The sequence below is a fragment of the Lissotriton helveticus genome, chromosome 2_1 (genome assembly GCF_964261635.1).
Source record: "Lissotriton helveticus chromosome 2_1, aLisHel1.1, whole genome shotgun sequence".
In the NCBI taxonomy this organism is placed as follows: domain Eukaryota; kingdom Metazoa; phylum Chordata; class Amphibia; order Caudata; family Salamandridae; genus Lissotriton; species Lissotriton helveticus.
Window position 1 is genome coordinate 1,783,831,431 of NC_136059.1, and position 19,283 is coordinate 1,783,850,713.

The window sequence follows — 19,283 nt, forward strand, 5'->3', positions numbered from 1 at the left end:
AAGTCATGCGCAATGTTGCCATGCACCATGTTGTGCATGGGAAACAGTGCTCGTGCCAACATGGGTGTCCTGGTGGCACAATATGGGTCCGATCACAAGCACATGGGCTTATTTGCCCAGGGGCCCTTGTCTATGGCCCTCAACCTGCCTTTTCACCGACCGTTTCATGGCAGTGTCCCTGTCAAGAAAAGGCTGTTGGACAGGCAGGTTGTAATTTACATGGCGGTTTCAATGCTGGCACCACCACACCACCATTGACAGTCACTGTCCCCACCACCACTGCCGCGGGAACTCAGATCTTGGCTCGGGCAGTGGTCTGGAGGCAGCCTCGGTGAGGTCTCCCTACCCACATCATAATCCAGTGGTCAGACTGCCCAGTATGCAGGCAGTTGGACTGCCAGAAAGTGACAGCAGTTTCCAGACCACCAGGGTCATAATCAGGCCCTCGGTTTTTGTAGGCTGTGGTTAGTCTAGTTAGTGTGGGTTACAGTATTAGTTTTATTTGATAAAGTTGTTTAGTGGTAGTTTGTGCTGAATTGATATGTAGTATAATGCAGTAGGCCTTAGCTTGGTAGTAGTATGGCATTTTACATATAGTAATGTGTATTATGTTTGTATACTTGTAATATTATGCTTATATTGTACTAGCTTACTCGTGGCCCATTGCTGCGATCTCCGAAGAAAGGAAATTCAAGGAAACTCGTTATGATAACATTCAATTTACATTGTGTCATTTTTATTGAAACTTATTCATTTTAATGTGGAAAACATTTCAAAGTGTTGTTTCAATTCTATTTATTTATTCGAGTGCTTGTGGATACACAATTTTTTGTTTTTCTGTCTGGTGCGTACATCAGTATTCAAAAGATTATGAGGGCCCTGGGGGGCCGATATTTAGAAAAATGTATGCCAGAAACCATCGCGGGAGTGTACTACTCAACAACTTCCCAATGTTTCCAGACGATCAAATGAATGCTGTTTTAATTCTATTTATTCATTTGAGTGCTTGTGGATACAGGATTTTTTGCTTTTCTGTCTGGTGCGCACATCAGTATTTGAAAGATTATGAGGGCCCTGGGGGGGCCGATATTTAAAAGAATTTTATGCCAGAAACCTTTGCGGGAGTGTACTCAACAACTTTCAAAAGTTTCCTGGCGATCGGATGAATGCTGTTTTAATTCTATTTATTTATTCGAGTGCTTATGGATACACAATTTTTTGTTTTTCCATCTTGTGCATACATCAGTATTTGAAAGATTATGAGGGCCCTGGGGGGCGGATGTTTAAAAACATTTTATGCCAGAAACCTTTGCGGGAGTGTACTCAAAAACTTCCCAAAGTTTCATGGCGATCGAATGAATGGTGTTTTAATTCTATTTATTTATTTGAGTGCTTGTGGATACACGATTTGTTGTTATTCCGTCTGGTGCGTACATCAGTATAGATTATGAGGGCCTTGGGGGGCTGATATTTAAAAAAAATTAATACCATAAACCTTCGCTGGAGTGTACTCAACAACTTCCTAAAGTTTCATGGCGATCAAATGAATGGTGTAGTACTGCATAAAGGACAAACAGACAGAAAGACAGACATACATTAGTTTTTATATATATATAGATTTGGGATGTTGCAAAGTTGGCGTGGAATGTTTGAAGCTACTTAAAGATTTTTTTTGATTCATTTGCTTTAATTTACAGCAATTTTATTTCTTTTGATTTCATGGATTTCCAAGTGCATTTTTTATTTAAATGTTTTTGTTTTTCATGGTTTCTAATGATTTGTTCATAAACTGGTGGATTTAATTTAGACATTCCATTGTTGCGTTATTTCGGTTTCTTGCATTCAGATTTTTCACTTTTTTGTAGCTTGGACTTTTGCAAGATAGTGGTGGATCAGGAACTTCTGCTGCGCAAATGTAAAACAATGTTTTTAATTATTTTTGGGTAGGACATTTTTTATTTTAATATATATATATATATGTATTTCCCTTTTACTGGAACTGAAAAGGTGCATTTTGGATGTGTGCATTTAAATTCTTGAGCTTCTTTGTATTTTTTTATAAGAATTCATTTTCCTTTTCTGATAAATATTTTAAATTAAATATTAAAATAAAATATTTGTATGTATCAGTCTTGTTTTCTACTTTATTATTATAATGTAGTTATAGTCTGATTTATACAAAGTGTTCTGATATTTATATAAAAATGTTTTATGTTAGTGGTGTTAGGTTTTGATCTATTTTAATAGTGAGTACATTGGGTGATAAGTTGTTCATAATAGGGATTTAGCTTTCATTTCTGAGAAGTGTACTCCTTCGTTATTTATGAAGAGTCTGACTTGAGTTGTAACATTACGTACATTTCCTTGGTTTGTTTAGTTGTTATACGTTTGATTTGGTTTACTGACTGTTCTTTCCTAAGTTGTTGGTAGTGTTGCTTTCTTTCAAGGGATTCGATTAGTGTGTAGAGTGTTAGTTCATTTCTTCATAGTGTGGCATGGAAGTCATTGTGCCATCCTTCTACTGCACTGTTAGTTTTGGCTTGTAGAGCCTTGGTTATGTTGTGAACATTCCAACACGGTATCTGGATTTTAGGTTGGCATCTTTTTCTAGAGTGGTGCTGTCTGCAAACCCAAGTGACATTGATGTAGTCCATTAGGGTAATTAAGCTTTGTTAATGTCTTAGATAAAATGGGGGTTCTATAAGCATGTTGTAGTGGTTAGCTACAACTCACAGGTACGTATGCTAGAGCTACTAACTTTTTAAATTCAAAGGCAAACTGGCTGTTTGTTGCATATTATACACTTACTGCTGGTTTTGTAAATGCTTTGGTTAAAGTGGTAATAGAATCTTTGTATATGTGTGTGTGTGTGTGGAGGGGTGTGGGTGGGTGGGTGGGTGTGTGTGTGTGTACAATTTAAGTGTTTGTATTATTGCCTGATCAAAAACTATTATAATTTTGTGTGGAGAGTAGCTGTTAGTGTTTACTTTGATATGGTTCAAACGTCAATTGTTTGTTAGACAGCATTCATAAATGAGGCGGATTTTACTGTTATGATATTGCCCATATTTGGTGTTTATCTATGTGAATGGTGGAAGGAACCTTTTAAAAGGTCCATCATCTGCATTTCAGATTGACGTACACTTAGGAGGTTTTTTCATTTACAAATATGATTAGTCCTATTTCATTACTCTGGTTGTTATGTAGGATGTAGGATGAAGGGTTCTTTGTTATGTGTAGAAGGAATGTCTTGCTATCTTCTAGAGGCAAGAGGGGTTTGACAAAAAGTTTTATTAGTGCACAAATTTAGTAATTTTAAAGTATAGCTTTCTGGTCACTGACCTGTAATGTGCTCAGGCAGCAAGTCTTTGAAAATGTTATCAGTAGGCTCACAGAAACTAGTGCTTATCTATTTTAAATTGTGTGGTATCTGCCTCACTTTTATCATTGTTAAATTTGTAGTATGGTTGTATTCTTTTATGTTAGTTGCAACATCAGTTTTAATTTTAGCCCTATCTTAACAATCATTTGCATAATATTTTGTAAATTTCCAATTCATATTTTCTATGGTTGTGCTTTCCTGGCTGTATGTGTCTCCCATAAGTGTTAGCAATTGTTTGCCCTTCTATGATGTGATATATGTGTCTCTTTCTGCCACTTAGGGTCGGATTATGAGTTTGGCGGTCCATGGTCTGCCAAACTTACGGTGGCGCAGCAGTGGCGGTGCAACTGCCATCGGACCGGTGGTCCGACTGCTGTATTACAACTTTGGTAGTCGGACCTCCATGTGACTGCCACATCACTGGGGATCTGTGATCCCTCAGTAGTGATATGGTGGTCAATGGCAGCAATATGTTGGCCTCGCTGCTGCGGCACCACCTAACATATAACAAATTTCCAGTCCTCCGCACTCTATATGGCAGTGAGTCTGCCTTGAAAAGTGGTGCAGTCAGGACGGTAAGGGGGCCCTACAGAGCCTACCAGTGTCAATGTGCAGGGGGATGCATGCCCAGTGTGCATGAACCCCTGTTCCTGCACGGCACGAACTGCACAGTCCATGCTGTGAAGGAGCAGGCTTTGGCACTCCCTCAGCGCAGTAGTTCTAAGGCTTACAAATGGACTTTAGAACTGCACTGCCATGAACCTCCAAAGCACCACCCATTAGACCACAAGGAAACTCATAATCTGGCAGGCATTGGTTGACTTTCGACGTGTGGGAGCGGGCAGTGGCATTGCGGCCAGCTTCCACACTGCCAAAGTTGTAATTAGGCCCTTAATCCTAAAGTTACTTAAATTTAAAATCGTGTAAAATAGTTTATCTTGTTTACTAATATAATTTAAACATGCTTTCACAAGTTTTGCATTGTATACCTGCTTATGTGATGTTGCATTTGGTTGCACTTGATTGTGTTCACTTTCTGTTTAATGTTGATGAGCTTTGGGTCAAGAAGGTTTTCCTTTTTTCATTGGTAAAAAAAATTATTGGTTTTAGTTACATGCTAAACATACAGGTTTGTTTAGTTTTGGGGGTGGGTTGTTTTATTTTTATGACTGTGTTTATTGTACTTACTCTGAAAGTGCCTTTGTACAGATTTACAATTGCAAGATTGATTTTTCATGTGAGGTGGTTCCTTTTTTTGAAGTATTCCTTTAGTATCTAAGAATTAGTAAACATAAGGAAAGAGAATTTAGTAAAGTATTTTTATATTTGAATTTCAAACACACGTGAGGTTGCATTTTAGATCATTTAATTTTTAAACGTATTTGTGAAGGTGCCTGATTAATATCTTGAAGTCTTTTTTCTGTATTTTCCTCATGCAGTCAAGCATAGGCTTTCTTTCTTGCAGTTGTTAAGTTTTTCCTGTGAAAAGTAGTGAGGCTTTCTGCTCTTTTCACAGTGTTCACTTCATTATGTATAACATTTGCAAATGTTAGTTTGTTTTACAGTAAACTTTATTGGCTACATTGTAAATAGTTTAAATATATTTTTGATATTACATTTTTGGAAGACAATAATTAGTGGTTCTGTTCTACTTTTAATGATGTGCATTTGTTGGATGGTTGCAATATTAATATATTTTGAATCTTCCATTTATTTTTAATGTAAACTTTAATATTTATTTTATTGTAATAATATGTTTTTTATTAAATGTGTTTATTTTTATACTGAATGTATGGTACACATTTATGGTTATATATGATGAATATGCTATTTATTCTAATTTAATATTTTTTTGTGGAGTTTATTTATTCATTGTTATGTTTTATTTATATTTAAATTTAAATAAAGAAGTTTATGATTTTTCAGTATTTTTAGCAATATTATTGCAGTCAATATTGTGGTTTGATATTTTGTATATTGTGTATGTATTTAAATAGTATACAATAGTTTTTGTTTCGATATTTGGTTGTTCATTATTGTTAAATTTAAAAAAAAATTGACGGCATTATTTTTGTCATTGTTATTTGTGTTATTTTTTGTTAACTATAGGATGGAGATATTTTTGCAATTGATACTTTTTTGTGATATTTTAGTTAGGCCTGGGCATCAAATTCTGCTCTGCTCGTGGAATTTGGTGAATTTAGGCATTTTCACGTTCCGCGGAGAAAGCAACATTGCCAACAATTCCGAGATCCATGGCGTAGCAGAATTTTTTTCTTGTTCGCGCTTTAAAAATGTGTACTAACGGGCGCAATAGCGACTTACCAGGATTCCTGCATTCGCCAATGAGTTTTCCTATCCTTTCGTGTGCGCCACGAGATTTTGGTAGCCGGCTGTGCGATCCCGCGAGAGTGTGCGATTGCGAACACATCATTCGCCGCACCATCGTGCACCGCAAGAGAGATTGCGTTTGCGAACAAGTCATTCGGTCACGCAATCGGACATCCGGTGGAATGTTTTTGAAGCTCGCGATCCCGAACACGAAAAAAAAATTCAATCTGGAGAAGAATAATATCTTGAGCAGCATAAAACCTTCTATAAAATGATGATTTGAATGAAAAAAACTCATCAGATTTACATTTGGCTGTCCTTTTCTGTCACATTTTTTGGGGGGGTGGAAGGAAGTGCCACAGAGTCTCCTACTTCCTGTTCCTGTCCAGAAGACTCCTCCCAGTGCTTTGTCCATCTCCTGTTCATTTTTCATTTGGATTTGAGCTGGAAGGATCACTCTTTGTGTCTGCTGCTCCATTATCATTGAGATTTTAGTACTTTTGGATTTAAGATTTTAGAAGTAAGTTTGTGTTGTTTGATTGGGGCATTGCAGTTGCTGCAACTACAATTTTGGTACTTTTCATCATTTAATAAAAATAAATAGTTGTGGGTAGCCAGAAGGCCCAGAACTAGTCACGGGTGGGTGCATGAAGACACAACTGTTCCTTTGCTGTGTGATGTATTTATTTATATCAAACATCATTAAGGGCATGGATGGCATTGGATTGAATTGCAAAAGGTGTATTTTCAAGTCTATTTCAGTTTTTGGGTGAGTGTGTGTGGTGGGTTGCAGACCTTTTTTAGCCCTGTGGATTTTCGTTTTTGCATTTTATTGCATTACAGGCAAAGGAGTGTGGTTTAGCATGCAGCCTTTGCTTGGCTGTTATAGGCCTGTTTTCAGTACATTGTTTTCCAGGCCTCCTGCTTGTTTCCTTTGTGGTCTAGGCTTCTTGTTGGCCTTGCCATGAGGCTGGGGGCCATTTTGAAGCCAGGCAGTGTGCTTGTTGGATAGGCCTGCATAGTCTGTCTTCAGTTTCTTGTTGTTGTGGGCCTGTCCATGAGGCTGGTGGCCACTTTGAAGCCTGGTAGTGTGCTTTTAGCCATATGCTCAGAGGTAGTCAGGGGTGTGTGTATTTTATTGCAGTACAGGCAAAGTAGTTTGGTTTAGCATGCAGCCTTTGCCTGGCTATTATAGGCCTGTTTTCACTACATTATTTTCCAGACCTCATGCTTGTTGCTTGTGATTTTTGAGTGTCCGTGTGGCTGGTGGCCATTTCTGGTGGGAGTTATAAGTGTGCTGCTTTTGCCATTTTGGCCTTCATGGTTTTCCTCTTGGCTTACTGCTTCCATCCATCCCCTTTTCCAGCTGCAGCTCCCTGCATGATGTGATGAGCAAATAATTTAATGCCAAACAGTTTCCACTTCCATTATATTTGTATTTTTGTTGTCGTACCTCTTCTTTCCTATCCTTCCTGAGAATGTACACAGTATACCATGAAAGCCCTTGTTGACAACGTCTCTCAAATGGCTACACTAACGTATATATTTTATTTGTTTATTTGTACTAGTAGTGATTGAACCACAACAACAAATGCAACATTTCACTGATTTTCTTCTCCTGGCTTCTTTACTTTTAGGTGCACAAAAAGACAGAGGAGGAGGTGTTATCATCATCACCCGTTGGGCTGCCAGGCAGAAGTCCTGCTGTTCACCACATCATGTCCACCTGTGACCACAGACATCTCTGCAACATGTGCACCTGCTTCCTGCTGACATCTGAAGAAGATGGCCCCATAGAAAGGTACCACGTACTCCTGTACCAAGAAAGTTACCAGTGTGAAGAAGAAGGAACAGAAGAAAGAAGTGGTACTTGCCAAGACAGGTGTGCCGCCTGAGTTGTTTTTTGGGGAGAAAAAAAAGTACGCCTGCAGCAGCGGTGTCTGGCGGGGACCAAGCTGGGAGCAGCACCTTTGCATCAGTGGGCCCACCCCACCAACCTAGGCCCAAGCCCATGAGTGTGACAGAGGTAGCCAGTCTACTAACCAGCAGTAATGTTGAAATGTCATTATCGCAAAGTAGTACCCAATCAACGTACTCGCAGGTGGAAATTCAGCAGATAAGTGGGCAACAGCCACAACCACAGCCGCAACCACAGCCCACAATAGTAATTGTTCCACCTGAAGCAGGAGCAGTTCAGGAAATCAAGCTTTTTGCAGACGAAGAGGAGCAAGCCACTGTTTCAGAAGATCCATTGTCTTCCAGGCCACCAGCAAGGAAAAGGAGGGTTTGTCCATCAACTTCTTCTTCAAGCCCGCTTCTGATGATCTAGATGCCACTTGGAAGCCACCAGCTTAGTCTAAGAGTGATGTACCCCAAAAGGACCAGTCTCTTGCTCAAAAACGTGGAGAGGTTAACCATGATCAAAATGAATCAGCAATTTATTCCACCGAATTACACAATAGATAAATCAATGCAGGAAGATCAGGACAGTGGCTCAGGTGACAAAAGTAGTATGTAGATGATGATTACCTACTTCTGGTTGCATCCTCAGAGTTGAGGACAAGCTATACTTCCCTGACAACTAGATTTCCACTTCTTCCTGTCTTTCTCCCTTATTTACTGTATTGTCTGTCTTTATGGTTGGAAACTTCAAATCACAACAAATCATCACCCCCGTCTTCTAGTCTTTTATTGCTATATATGCATTTCAGTCCACTCCTCCGAGTCCTGCTCCTCCATCATCCTGAATCGCCCTAAATCTATTGCCCTCAAGCCAGATGATGATTGGATGTAGCATAATAGAGAAAAATTAAAATCTTGCCTTGTTGAGTATCCCCAAAAGAAGTGGACATGACGATGACTACTATAGCTATCCTCCTTTCCGAACCGAGAGAGACTGCCCATTAACTGAAGATGAGAAGGAACACATAATGAATGATGACATGCATTGGACACTGACTGAGTGATTTGTGTTGTTATTATTTGTAGTGCTTGAAGTTAATTAATTGTGTACTATTATCTATTCTACACACTAAAAGTAACTCAAGGCAATGTTTGTTTCCCTTCTTGTTTTTTAATAACAAATTTGTACTTCTATTGCAGGCCAATCCATTGCATTTTGAATATGGAAAGGGGTCTCAATCTGTACACTGTACACTGAGTTGGATAACACCATGATGTTGACCACAGTGACATAATATCTTCGCAGTCACTCAGTAGAATCCGAGCGGATTGATGAAATAACTCAGGGTGTTTCATGAGTGGCATAAAAGGTAAACAAGTCAACAACAACGACTGCAGACCTACATGTCTGTGTAGTGGTGGAGTCGAGTGTGGGGGTATGACTGACAGCGGTGCATTGATTTATTCACTTAATTTGTGTAATATTATGTTGCTGCATATTTGCTTTGTCTTCCTCTGTCAAAAAAGGTATGCTCAATGGAGGATGGGTCACAGGTGCTGTGGGCCTGCTCTGTCCTGTTGATGTTGGAGGTTAATGCAGGAAACAGACAAGAGTAAACATGATGTATCCATGCCCCCTCTGAAAGTGTTCTTGTTGCTCTCCAACATACTTTATGCATTTTTTTTCTACTTGATATTTCAATATCCCTCTTATTTTTCCATCTACAATTACAGGCCGGCCCTTACCCTGTACTATACTGGGAAAAACAGCTCACACTTACCTTACCAATTAATATACATCTGCCGGGCGTCACTCAAGATTGATGGCCGGAGCGTCCATGGAAGGGAGGACCAGGAAGAATGCAGAGATGCAGTTCCCCATTTTGACCAGGATAACATACAGTAACAGTCTCAACTTTCATCATCTTTTACATAATTTGATTCATTTTTTACCTTCAAACATTACTACTGTGAGTTGTTATTATTACTATGTTTGCTCTCTGCTTATAATTCAATTAATCTCTAGAGCTATTTTTGAATTTTCTTTGCTCTCTTTAATAGTAAGCCCGGGCGGGTACAACAGAACAGAAACTGTATGTAATTCGGGTCTCTCGGAGGGCAGACAGGCAAGGCAAATTGCATAATATACTGCTGCCCTGTACTGTCTAATTGTCTAGTAGTAGTTAGTAAGTACTACTTATCACTAACCATCAAGTTAACACCATCATGCATTCATTTCCTTTTTCTCCTTTAACAGATTTATGGATATGGTCGTCTGCCAAGATGGTGTTTTGTTGTTGTCCATGTGTGCTGTTTTTCATTGTCAAACCTTTCCCCAAACCCCGCTTCCCAACCATTCATCAAACCCTAACCCTCTTCCCCCAGGCTGTTTGACTTATGGAGGTGTGACTAAATTGAATGTACACCAATAATTTATCACAAGCTTGCTGGGACGGATGTAGTAAAAGCAACACTAATTCAATTTTAAGGTGGGCGAGGATCTTCTTCTGCTTGCCAACTCATGAGCAGTATATTTGGGGGGGTCATTTTTTTACCAAAGGAACCAAATCCATCAGCATTATTGCCGGCATCGATTGGATTTGTTGTCATCCTCCTAAGTGGTTTCGCTTGTGTTGAGTGTACTGCAGGCCTAGTCGAGTGACTCGACACAACTAGAGTTTGTAACTCTATGTACTAGGCTATCCCCGCCACCATTATGTTTTATTGTATTTTGGCATATTATTGTTTGGCAGTAATTTATGTACTGTACTTCATTCTACTACTCCTCCCTCAGTCTCTCTCAGGTGACTGACTATCTCATTTTCTTTTTTCAAATGCTCCTGCCAGTGTCTACTACTACTACCATCACAACCATGGCATATTGGGAAAGAAAACCATCATCACCATGCAGCCATCGCTGTGCCTAAGTTAAACATCAGTGTTACAGCAAACAAATGATGGACGGAATGCAGACAAGGCAAACATTCTCCCCCAGTCAAAAGATCTGGGTTAAATCCATCGTTCTTTTGCCCACTATGCCACCCCAGTTTTGACCCAGTCATATGCAAATCAGTCTTGACCCTGTGCCCCTTGGGAACAGTCCAGACCGAACTGCCAGGCTAGGTCCTCCCTGGACCAGAAACAAGCATCCTGGGTCCGGTTTCAGGGTATGTCACCCATCTTCAGCCAGGCTAGCTTGAATCAAGTGGCACAGTAAGCAAGGGATCCACGTCTGGGCATACCAATCCCACTTAGGGCAAAAAGTGTTACAGTAAACAAATGATGGATGGAATGCTGACAATGCAAACATTCTCCCCCAGTCAAAAGATCTGGGTTAAATCCATTTTTCCTTTGCTCACCATGCCACCCCAGTTTGGACCCAGCCATATGCAAATCAGTCTTGACCCTGTGCCCCTTGGGAACAGTCCAGACTGAACTGCCAACCCAGGTCCTCCCTGGACCAGAAACATGCATCCTGGGACCGGATTCAGGGTATGTCACCCTTCTTCAGCCAGGCTAGCTTGAATCCAGAAAGACTGATTTGCATAGGAGACGGCAGCAGTGCCATTAAATGAATTGCGGTGGCGGGCGACTGCCAAATGGCGGCAAATTAACACTGGAGGAGGGTGGCTGGGGCCCGGGGCATTGCAGGAGGCTACAGCTGCTGCTGTCTCCTCCTCCTACTCCGCCAGAACCACCAGCTGCTGGTATTCCATTTGTATGGCCTCCAGCTTACGGCACTGGGCTTTGGCTGCCAACTCCTTCCTGTCTGGTTTCACTTTGGAAGGAGTAGCTATATCAAGAAGAAAAAACAAGACTACTGTAAAATATACTCTCAGAAAAGCAGTAACAAAAATTAATTCTAAACATAGTGGCACAGTAGCCCTAGCATGCACAGTACATAACATGGCATATATCTATCCTCCCACTTCATCTGCCTCTAACATTTGTGAGAGTTTCAGGCATTCAACCACCCATGCATCTGATTCCTATCAGCTACCTATGCATGCATGCATCCCAAGTATCCTCTCTGCCAGTCATAAATATTACATCTTGCCCATCCTTCCTCCTTCCACCCTTCTTTCCCTTGTTATTCAATTCATCCATCAAGGTCATCTGATCTGACTTTTAGTCTTCTCCATAAAACTTTCACAGCTGAGATGAAGTCAGATAGAAGAGGCCGTTGGTTACTCAACTCTCCCGCCGCTAATGCTATTGCTAATGCTAAGTAAAGGGTGACTTCTTTAACCGTTCACAACAACTTCTTACTTAATAAGTCTCAACAGTACAGCATACAGTACACCCTTGCAGCGAGTGTAATGTCAATAAGTAAGGATTAGGAATATAATTTACCACCGCCCACCACTGTTGCTGGCTCACCCCCTGCAGCTCCTCCTGCACCCTCAGTGGCCACGTTTGCCTTCGCCGCTGCCCCCTGCACTGGAGGTCAGTAGTACGCCTAGAAAAAACATTACAGATTTTTTAGATGCCATATATCCCTCCCTATTTTTCACTAGCCAGATTGAAAAAAAGTTAACACATACATATACATCATACATCACTAGTACAAATCAGGCAGTAGAGTAGACACTAGTAGTCTTATATGGTCCACAGGGTCATTCTAGTCTTTGCTAAGTTAGCCCGAGCCATGCAACCATTTTAGCTTTGTGTCTTTTATTTTTGCGCATGTTACCTTACAGCTTGTTGTGTAAGATGCCTTTGAGCCCACATGAGCTCATACTGCTACTGTCCGAGCACTGCGTACAAGGTCGAAAAACAAGCCAATTTGTTATGGAGTTCTGGTGTTTAGTCCATCCATATTGCTTATCCATAAAATCGCTTCACTTTTTGGCACAACTGAGAAATGCTTGCAATATACTAACTCGCACCATTTTTCTCATAACAGATGGAAAATTTCCTTCTACGAACCAGAGCCTTGCAGAGCTTATGATGTAACCAGTACTAGGTTCTTCTAAGGTGATGGGTCCCCAGAATTCGCTCAGAGATCTTCATTTATAATTTTATATAAACTATATTCCTACCAAGGGGAGGTTGGTTCTTCCACCACTGTTCAGTTATCATGATTTCGTCTTTTGTCTTCTATGGACTTGTAGTTGTAAGTGTAACTAAGTATAACAATGTTTATTGTTTTAATCTTATGCATTTTGCAGTTAAAGCTGCAATATAGAACAACGTGCAGAGCTTGTCAGTTGAAAATAAAGCTTTTGAACTTACATAGACTCGGTGGTATTTGGTGAGGACTTACATGAGTGAGTGAGCAAAAGGGTGCACATTGCTTCCGCGACTGAGTTGTCGGGAGTGTTATGTTCTGGATTGTCTACTCATTGGGTATCTTGGGGGATTCGGAGAGCTAATGAGACACTATAACTAGTCGGTCGGGGGATTGTGGTGGGTTCTGATTGAGGTGTGAGGAAAGTCCAACCTCCCATCACCAACGTCCTATTTTCTTGTGTAAAGATCTGTATGTGCAGAATCCTACAATAGTAGTAGTATGTACTATCCTATCAAAAATAGTACAATCTGGTTAGGCATTTTGTTAGTGGGAATTGTCGAAAAGCCTCAAGATTAAGTAGGCTTAAGTAGTAGAAGAGGACAACCCAAATGACTGGACTCAATGGCTAGAGCTATTGGTGAATCTGAGTTTTATTTAAAACCTTTTAAATAAAGAGTGGCCAACTGGGCAAGCTTAGCTACAGACAGACTAATAGTAGTAGTACAGATTGTCATAGCAGAGGCAGTTAGAGGCAGGGATAAGACGAATTTAGAAACAGATAGTCTAGATCGAAGAAGAATTTGTAAGAAATAGAATTAGGAAACCGAAATAACAGTTCGGAAAAAATAAGGTGCAGGAAAAGTTAGGGAAATATAAAATATTAATATTAACCACTGGAGGACTTACTGGGGCCAGCAGTAGAACCCTCTATAGAGGAGTGGTCCTTGCCCTGGGAGGCATGTTGTTCTGGTTCCGCCGACTCGGACCCCGTCTTCTTGCCCCTGGGTGCTGAACATGTAAAATTTAATAAAGAAAGAGACAAACATTAATGTTTTGTGTGAAACAAATAAAATATTTTAAATACACTAAAAAAAAATTTGTGAACAACAATTACAATAAAATTAACCATTCTAATCTGATCGACTAGTAGTATTGCGAGATTAATGGACCATCTAGTAAGGCTAAGTACCACCTGACCTAGCCAATCTATTCCAGACGGGACAATTCTTCACTAAGTCTGCATTTCCATTTCTTTCAGTTCTCAAAAATGCATAGTTGGAGGACACATGCATAAGTTTTTACATACACCAAATTGTTGGTTGGTTGCTGCTGATGTTCTGCTAGTGAGGATAAGCCTATTAACACTCACTAAACAAACTACAAAAGGTTCTACTAAGGACTGGGGTAAGCAGCACTCAGCAGCACATGACGTGACAGAGGATGCGTCACACAGACAACTTAAAAATTACCAACTAATACTAATAAGTACATAAACCTATCAAATCACCACTATCTCTTCTTAGTGGCAGAAGGACAAAGGAAGGACTAGAGTCTCTCTAGCATTACCTAAATTAAGTTCTCTAAAGTAAACTCTTACATAATCAGGCCAAGCGAGCGCAAAGTTGCAAACAAGTAAGATTAGTAGCACCGAGCACCTGTGTCATAACAATCACAAAAGATTTTTAAACGTAATTTACCTGCAATGTAAGCAGCAGCATTCTTGCTGGTCGGAAAAAAATATATTCGCAATATATACCACAGAGCAGAAGAGCACAAAGTGGTAATATTACATAGCTACTCACCAAGCCCTGGGACCTCCACACGTAGCAGGTCCAGCAGGTCTTGCTCCCAGTCCAGAATATCGGAACACTGATGTGTCAGCTGGTTATTGGTGCACCGGACACTAGAGCAGTGAAACACTGCCCGACGCACCTTTCCCCACCACTGCCAATGCTCCCGGAGCCCGTACCCGGACCCAGGCCTGCGGCCTGCTGCCATGGTTAAGGGGAGGTGGCGCTGCACAAGAAAAACCAGTGCGGCCACCTTCGCCTTACCAAATAAAGGCCTGTGCCTGAACCCCTTGTTGGTGCCGCCTTCCGCAAGGAAGGCGGTCGAGGCTCTGGCCACAGCTACTGGCCCTGTGGCCCTTTGCCATGGTTTTGGGAAGGTGGGGGCAGAAAAGAAAAGGTAGGAATTAAAAAAGTAAGTAAGAGAAATTTAAAAAGCAGGTAATAGAAAAAGAGTGAGACAGTAGTGAACAAAACAGACAAGTAGAAAAAAACTCAAAATATAGAATCAGGAAAATAGAGATAGATAATAAATAAAAAATATCAAAAAAGAGTATCCAAAAACAAAGGATTGAAAAGATAGAGGGAGGATCGAAAATCAAGCCCACCATAGCAATAGAGTGAAAAACAAGATGACCGTGCACATTGCGACCGCATGGGCAAGTTTGCGCAATATTTTCCCCCTGAGCACGCAAAAAGCGCCACGAACACTTAATATGCGTTCCCGAACAGGAAATACTTATCACCGACAGCGAGCGAGCGGGAGCATGCAATACGCCAGCCGGAAATGGAAATAACCATTGTGAGCGGGCAGGACAAGTGAAAAATAAGATGGCCGTGCCCATTAGCGACCGCATGGGCAAGTTAGCTCTACATATTTCCCCGCGAGCACTCAAAAACACATGGCAAATGGGCAGGACAAGGAACTCCGCGTCTTCGCGGAGTTTCTACGTGCTCGTGGAGACTTTTTACAATTACACAGAGATTTGAGTAACACGACTACGCAAATTCTGCTCACCCCTAATTTTAGTGAGCCAGTATTTTTATCCATGATTGTCTGCTATGGAACTAAGCAGTGCTCATTTGAGAGAAGTGGAGTAAAGGTTTTTTATAACTGGATGTGGGTTGCAATTGGATAATTTGCTCCAAAATAACATTTAAAGTACTTACATCATGTTTTTTTAATGATCAGCCATGCTTTACAGAAACTGCACTGCATTACTACCAGACAAAAAAAATAGACAAAGACAATACCTCGCATTGGCGAAACCTATTGACTTTGCTATCATTGCTGAAACCTATTGGTTTTGCAAGAGATTGTTTTGTTTTTGACAGCTGGAGGGAAAGCATCACTCATACTTCATCTGCAAAGTCGTCTTCACCATTCCTTTCCTTTTTAAGGAAAACCAAGTAAGCTACGTTGTTTGAGAGATGTTTCTGTTTAAATTTAGGGAAACACATCCACCAATTATTATTTTTTTATGAATTGGGATTTAGTTTGTCTAATTATGGTTATTATTATTTCTGCTGGTGTTGGAAGTCTAGGATATTGGGATGCATATCCAGGGCAAGACCACGTCAGGAAAAGTGGAGTTAGGAGTGCCTGTGGTATTGTAAACGCAATGGCAATATTAATGTGGTGGCGTTCTGGTGATGCACTCCTTAATTCCCATGTTTTATCCTAAATGTATTGATTATACTGTGGTGTTTGGTTGTACTTTTCTGTTGTAGGCCACATATTAAAATGTAGTCTATAATTTTTGATCAATTTTCAAGGCAACAACTCTGGGTAAGAAAAGGGTCTCTGGATTTCCTGTCAGATATGGGATACCTTGTGCCTTCCTTTTTCTGTTCTGAATGTTTTTTTGTACAAGAGGGAGCAGTGGCTGGCTGCAATCTTCTTGCTGCCTTTCATGCCTATTTCCTCGCCAAGCTAGGTGCTTCCCCACCCATTTCTGAAACCAGTTTGTTTGTGTGTGGTAGTTGATTATTCTTAATTTTCTACCACTTTTAAAAGTCTTCTACAATGGTCGTTTAGGGATACTAGGACCTTTTTAGAGCCCAGAGATATTTCTTCTCATTTTGTCTAAATGAAATGCTTTTGTATTTAGGGTGTGCAGCCTTGTAATTGTAGATTGTAGGTCATGGATGTTATTTTCACATGTTCAGTGCTACTGTTCTGGTGGTGTACGAGTCACTCTGCACCCAGCTGCATCTTGAGTACAGGGTTTTTTATTTCTTGCAGTGCTGGATGGGTTTGGTGGTAGTGGGGGAAGTCTGGAGCTCTAATCAAGTTTTCCAATCTCTGTGATGGTGTCTTATTGTCCCTTGTGCCGTGATGGACCCAGATATTAGAACTCATTTTAGTTAAAGTCTGTAGCATTCGTTTCTATCATAATTTATATTACAAAAATTAAATGCCTGTACGTACTCTGCTATGCTCCAAAAAGGAACCTTATTCTTGCTAATGTTCACACATTTCATTCTGGATCTTGTACTGAGCTATCTCATAGCTTCGTCTTTACCATATGCTTCAATGGGTAGGGTGGGTCCTTAGGACCATTGGTCATAATGAAGGTAGTTTTCTAGTATTGACCAAAACAATATTTTAAGTAATATCAACATTTCTATGTAGGACCCAGTCACACAACCAGTTTACAGTAAACAGGGTATTAAGGGTAAGGGTCTTATTATGAGTTATGCAGTCCATAGGATCGCTGAACCCACGGTGGCGGATCGACAACCACTGCACTGCAGGTCCACCCACAGTATTATGAGGGTGGCGATCAGACCACCACAGGACCACTGTGACCACCAGGGATCAAGGATCCCACAGCAGTTGCGCATTAGTCAGAAGCACTAATATTCTGGCTTTGTCACCAAGCATATTAGGAGTATCCTGTCCACTGCCCTTTTCAGGGCGGTGAGCCCGCCAGGAAAAGGGTGGCAGAAAGGCAATTTCTGTCACTCATGGGCTTGGGGTTGCATGTGGGGGAACATATGTAGTGCCCCCCTGGTTTTTAACCATCAGTTCCTGTATGCTGTAGCATGCATGCCACACCATTTAGGAAGGTGCAGTTGGCACTCTGAGAACAGTGGTCTGCATGTCAGGCTCTTCTATGAGACTGACAGACCACCGCCTTCGCACGCCACAACACGACCTACCGGGATCAGGATTCAACTCCTAATCCAGGAGCGGCAGCACCATGGCTTTGGTGGTCCTACAGCTGAGAGTACATTGAACTATCCACTGTTGGACCACCAAAGTCGTAATAAGGCTCTATATTTTATTATGGCATGCACTGCATTTACTACAGTGACCATGTCCATCTTCTTCTTTCTTATTGTCTGCAGGTTCACAAGAGTTGAAAAATATATGGTTGCAAGAACTTTCTTCACTAGTGGTTAATTTTCTAAATCTGTGGTCTACACTAACACGTCAAGAAGAAAATAACATCCAAGAAATCAGTACAAAAATAAGAAGGTGTCTAGTGAGAAGTCTGACAGGACAATGTAGAGCATCAACATTGCACTGTCTGCCATGGGAAACAACCTTTACCTCGAAGCCTTAATCACTCACTGCCTTTACCATGAAGTCTTAACCACTGGTAAATGTTTACAACAATTACCAGGCATGCCTTTACAATGCAAATATTATGTAAGTGTTTAGGTAAGTAATTTGGCAAGTATATGATGCAAAGTTAATATGTTTTATTTAATATTTAATAATTAGAAACTTTTTCAAAATAACAGTATAACCAAGGTTTTGAGAGAGGATTTGAGGGTTATATGGAATATTGAGTGGGTAATTAAAGTGTGTTAATACCCAGGAATTAATTTTAATCCCTGGGTATTAATATCTATGTTTTGAAATACATTTAAATGTAATGTTATCACTAGACACATTTTTATTTTATTTTGCTATACTCGCCTTTAGGGGCGGGATGCTAGGGATATGGAGGTAATGAGTGAGGAAGTATATTAATACCTAAGTATTAATCACTAGGTGTCTTAATATTTACATATAATATTTCACTAAATTTAAATATTTCTTAAAAATTCTGTAACACTCTCCTATAGGGACGGGGTGCAAGGGATATAGGGGTAATTGTTGGGGAAGTGTATTCATGCCTGGGTACTAATTTTAATACCTATTAATTAATTAGTATGTGTTGTAATACATTCATTTTAATATAGTCACTAAACTAATGTGTAACACTCACATTTAGGAACAGAATGCAAAGGATATTGGGGTAATGGGTGGAGAAGTGTATTAATACCCACAAAAAAATAATTTAAAGACCTGGGTAATATTTACTAGGTTTTGTAATACATTCAATTTTAATATTGTCCCTAAAATTATATAATGGCTTTTAATTATCACACTTTAATTAATATTTTTTTAAAGAGATAAATAAACATAATAATAGTGAGATTATATTTGAGGACGCATTACATTTTTTGAGATTTTATAGATATATTCACATTACAGTGTGAGGTCATAAAACAATCACAAGGGTGTTTAAAACTAACTAGCAATGAAACAAGACATTTTTAGGATCACAACATGATTTAAGCACACATCCCATAAAGATCCCGATTTGGATAGTGAACTCAGCATTGCACAATGATTTTACACTTAAATTTAAATAAGCATTGAAAATGCAATGTATCTCATCTTTGATTAAGTTAAAGCCATTTGCTTTGCTAATGCTATTGTATTGCAAAGCTAATGGCTTTAACTTAATGAAAAGCGAGACCTACTGCATTTTCAATACAAGTGTCCCATATGCACGAAATAGGCTGACTGGGCTGTTGTAGTGCAGCCTTCCCTCCCACAGACTATCTAGATACCCAGGCAGGTACA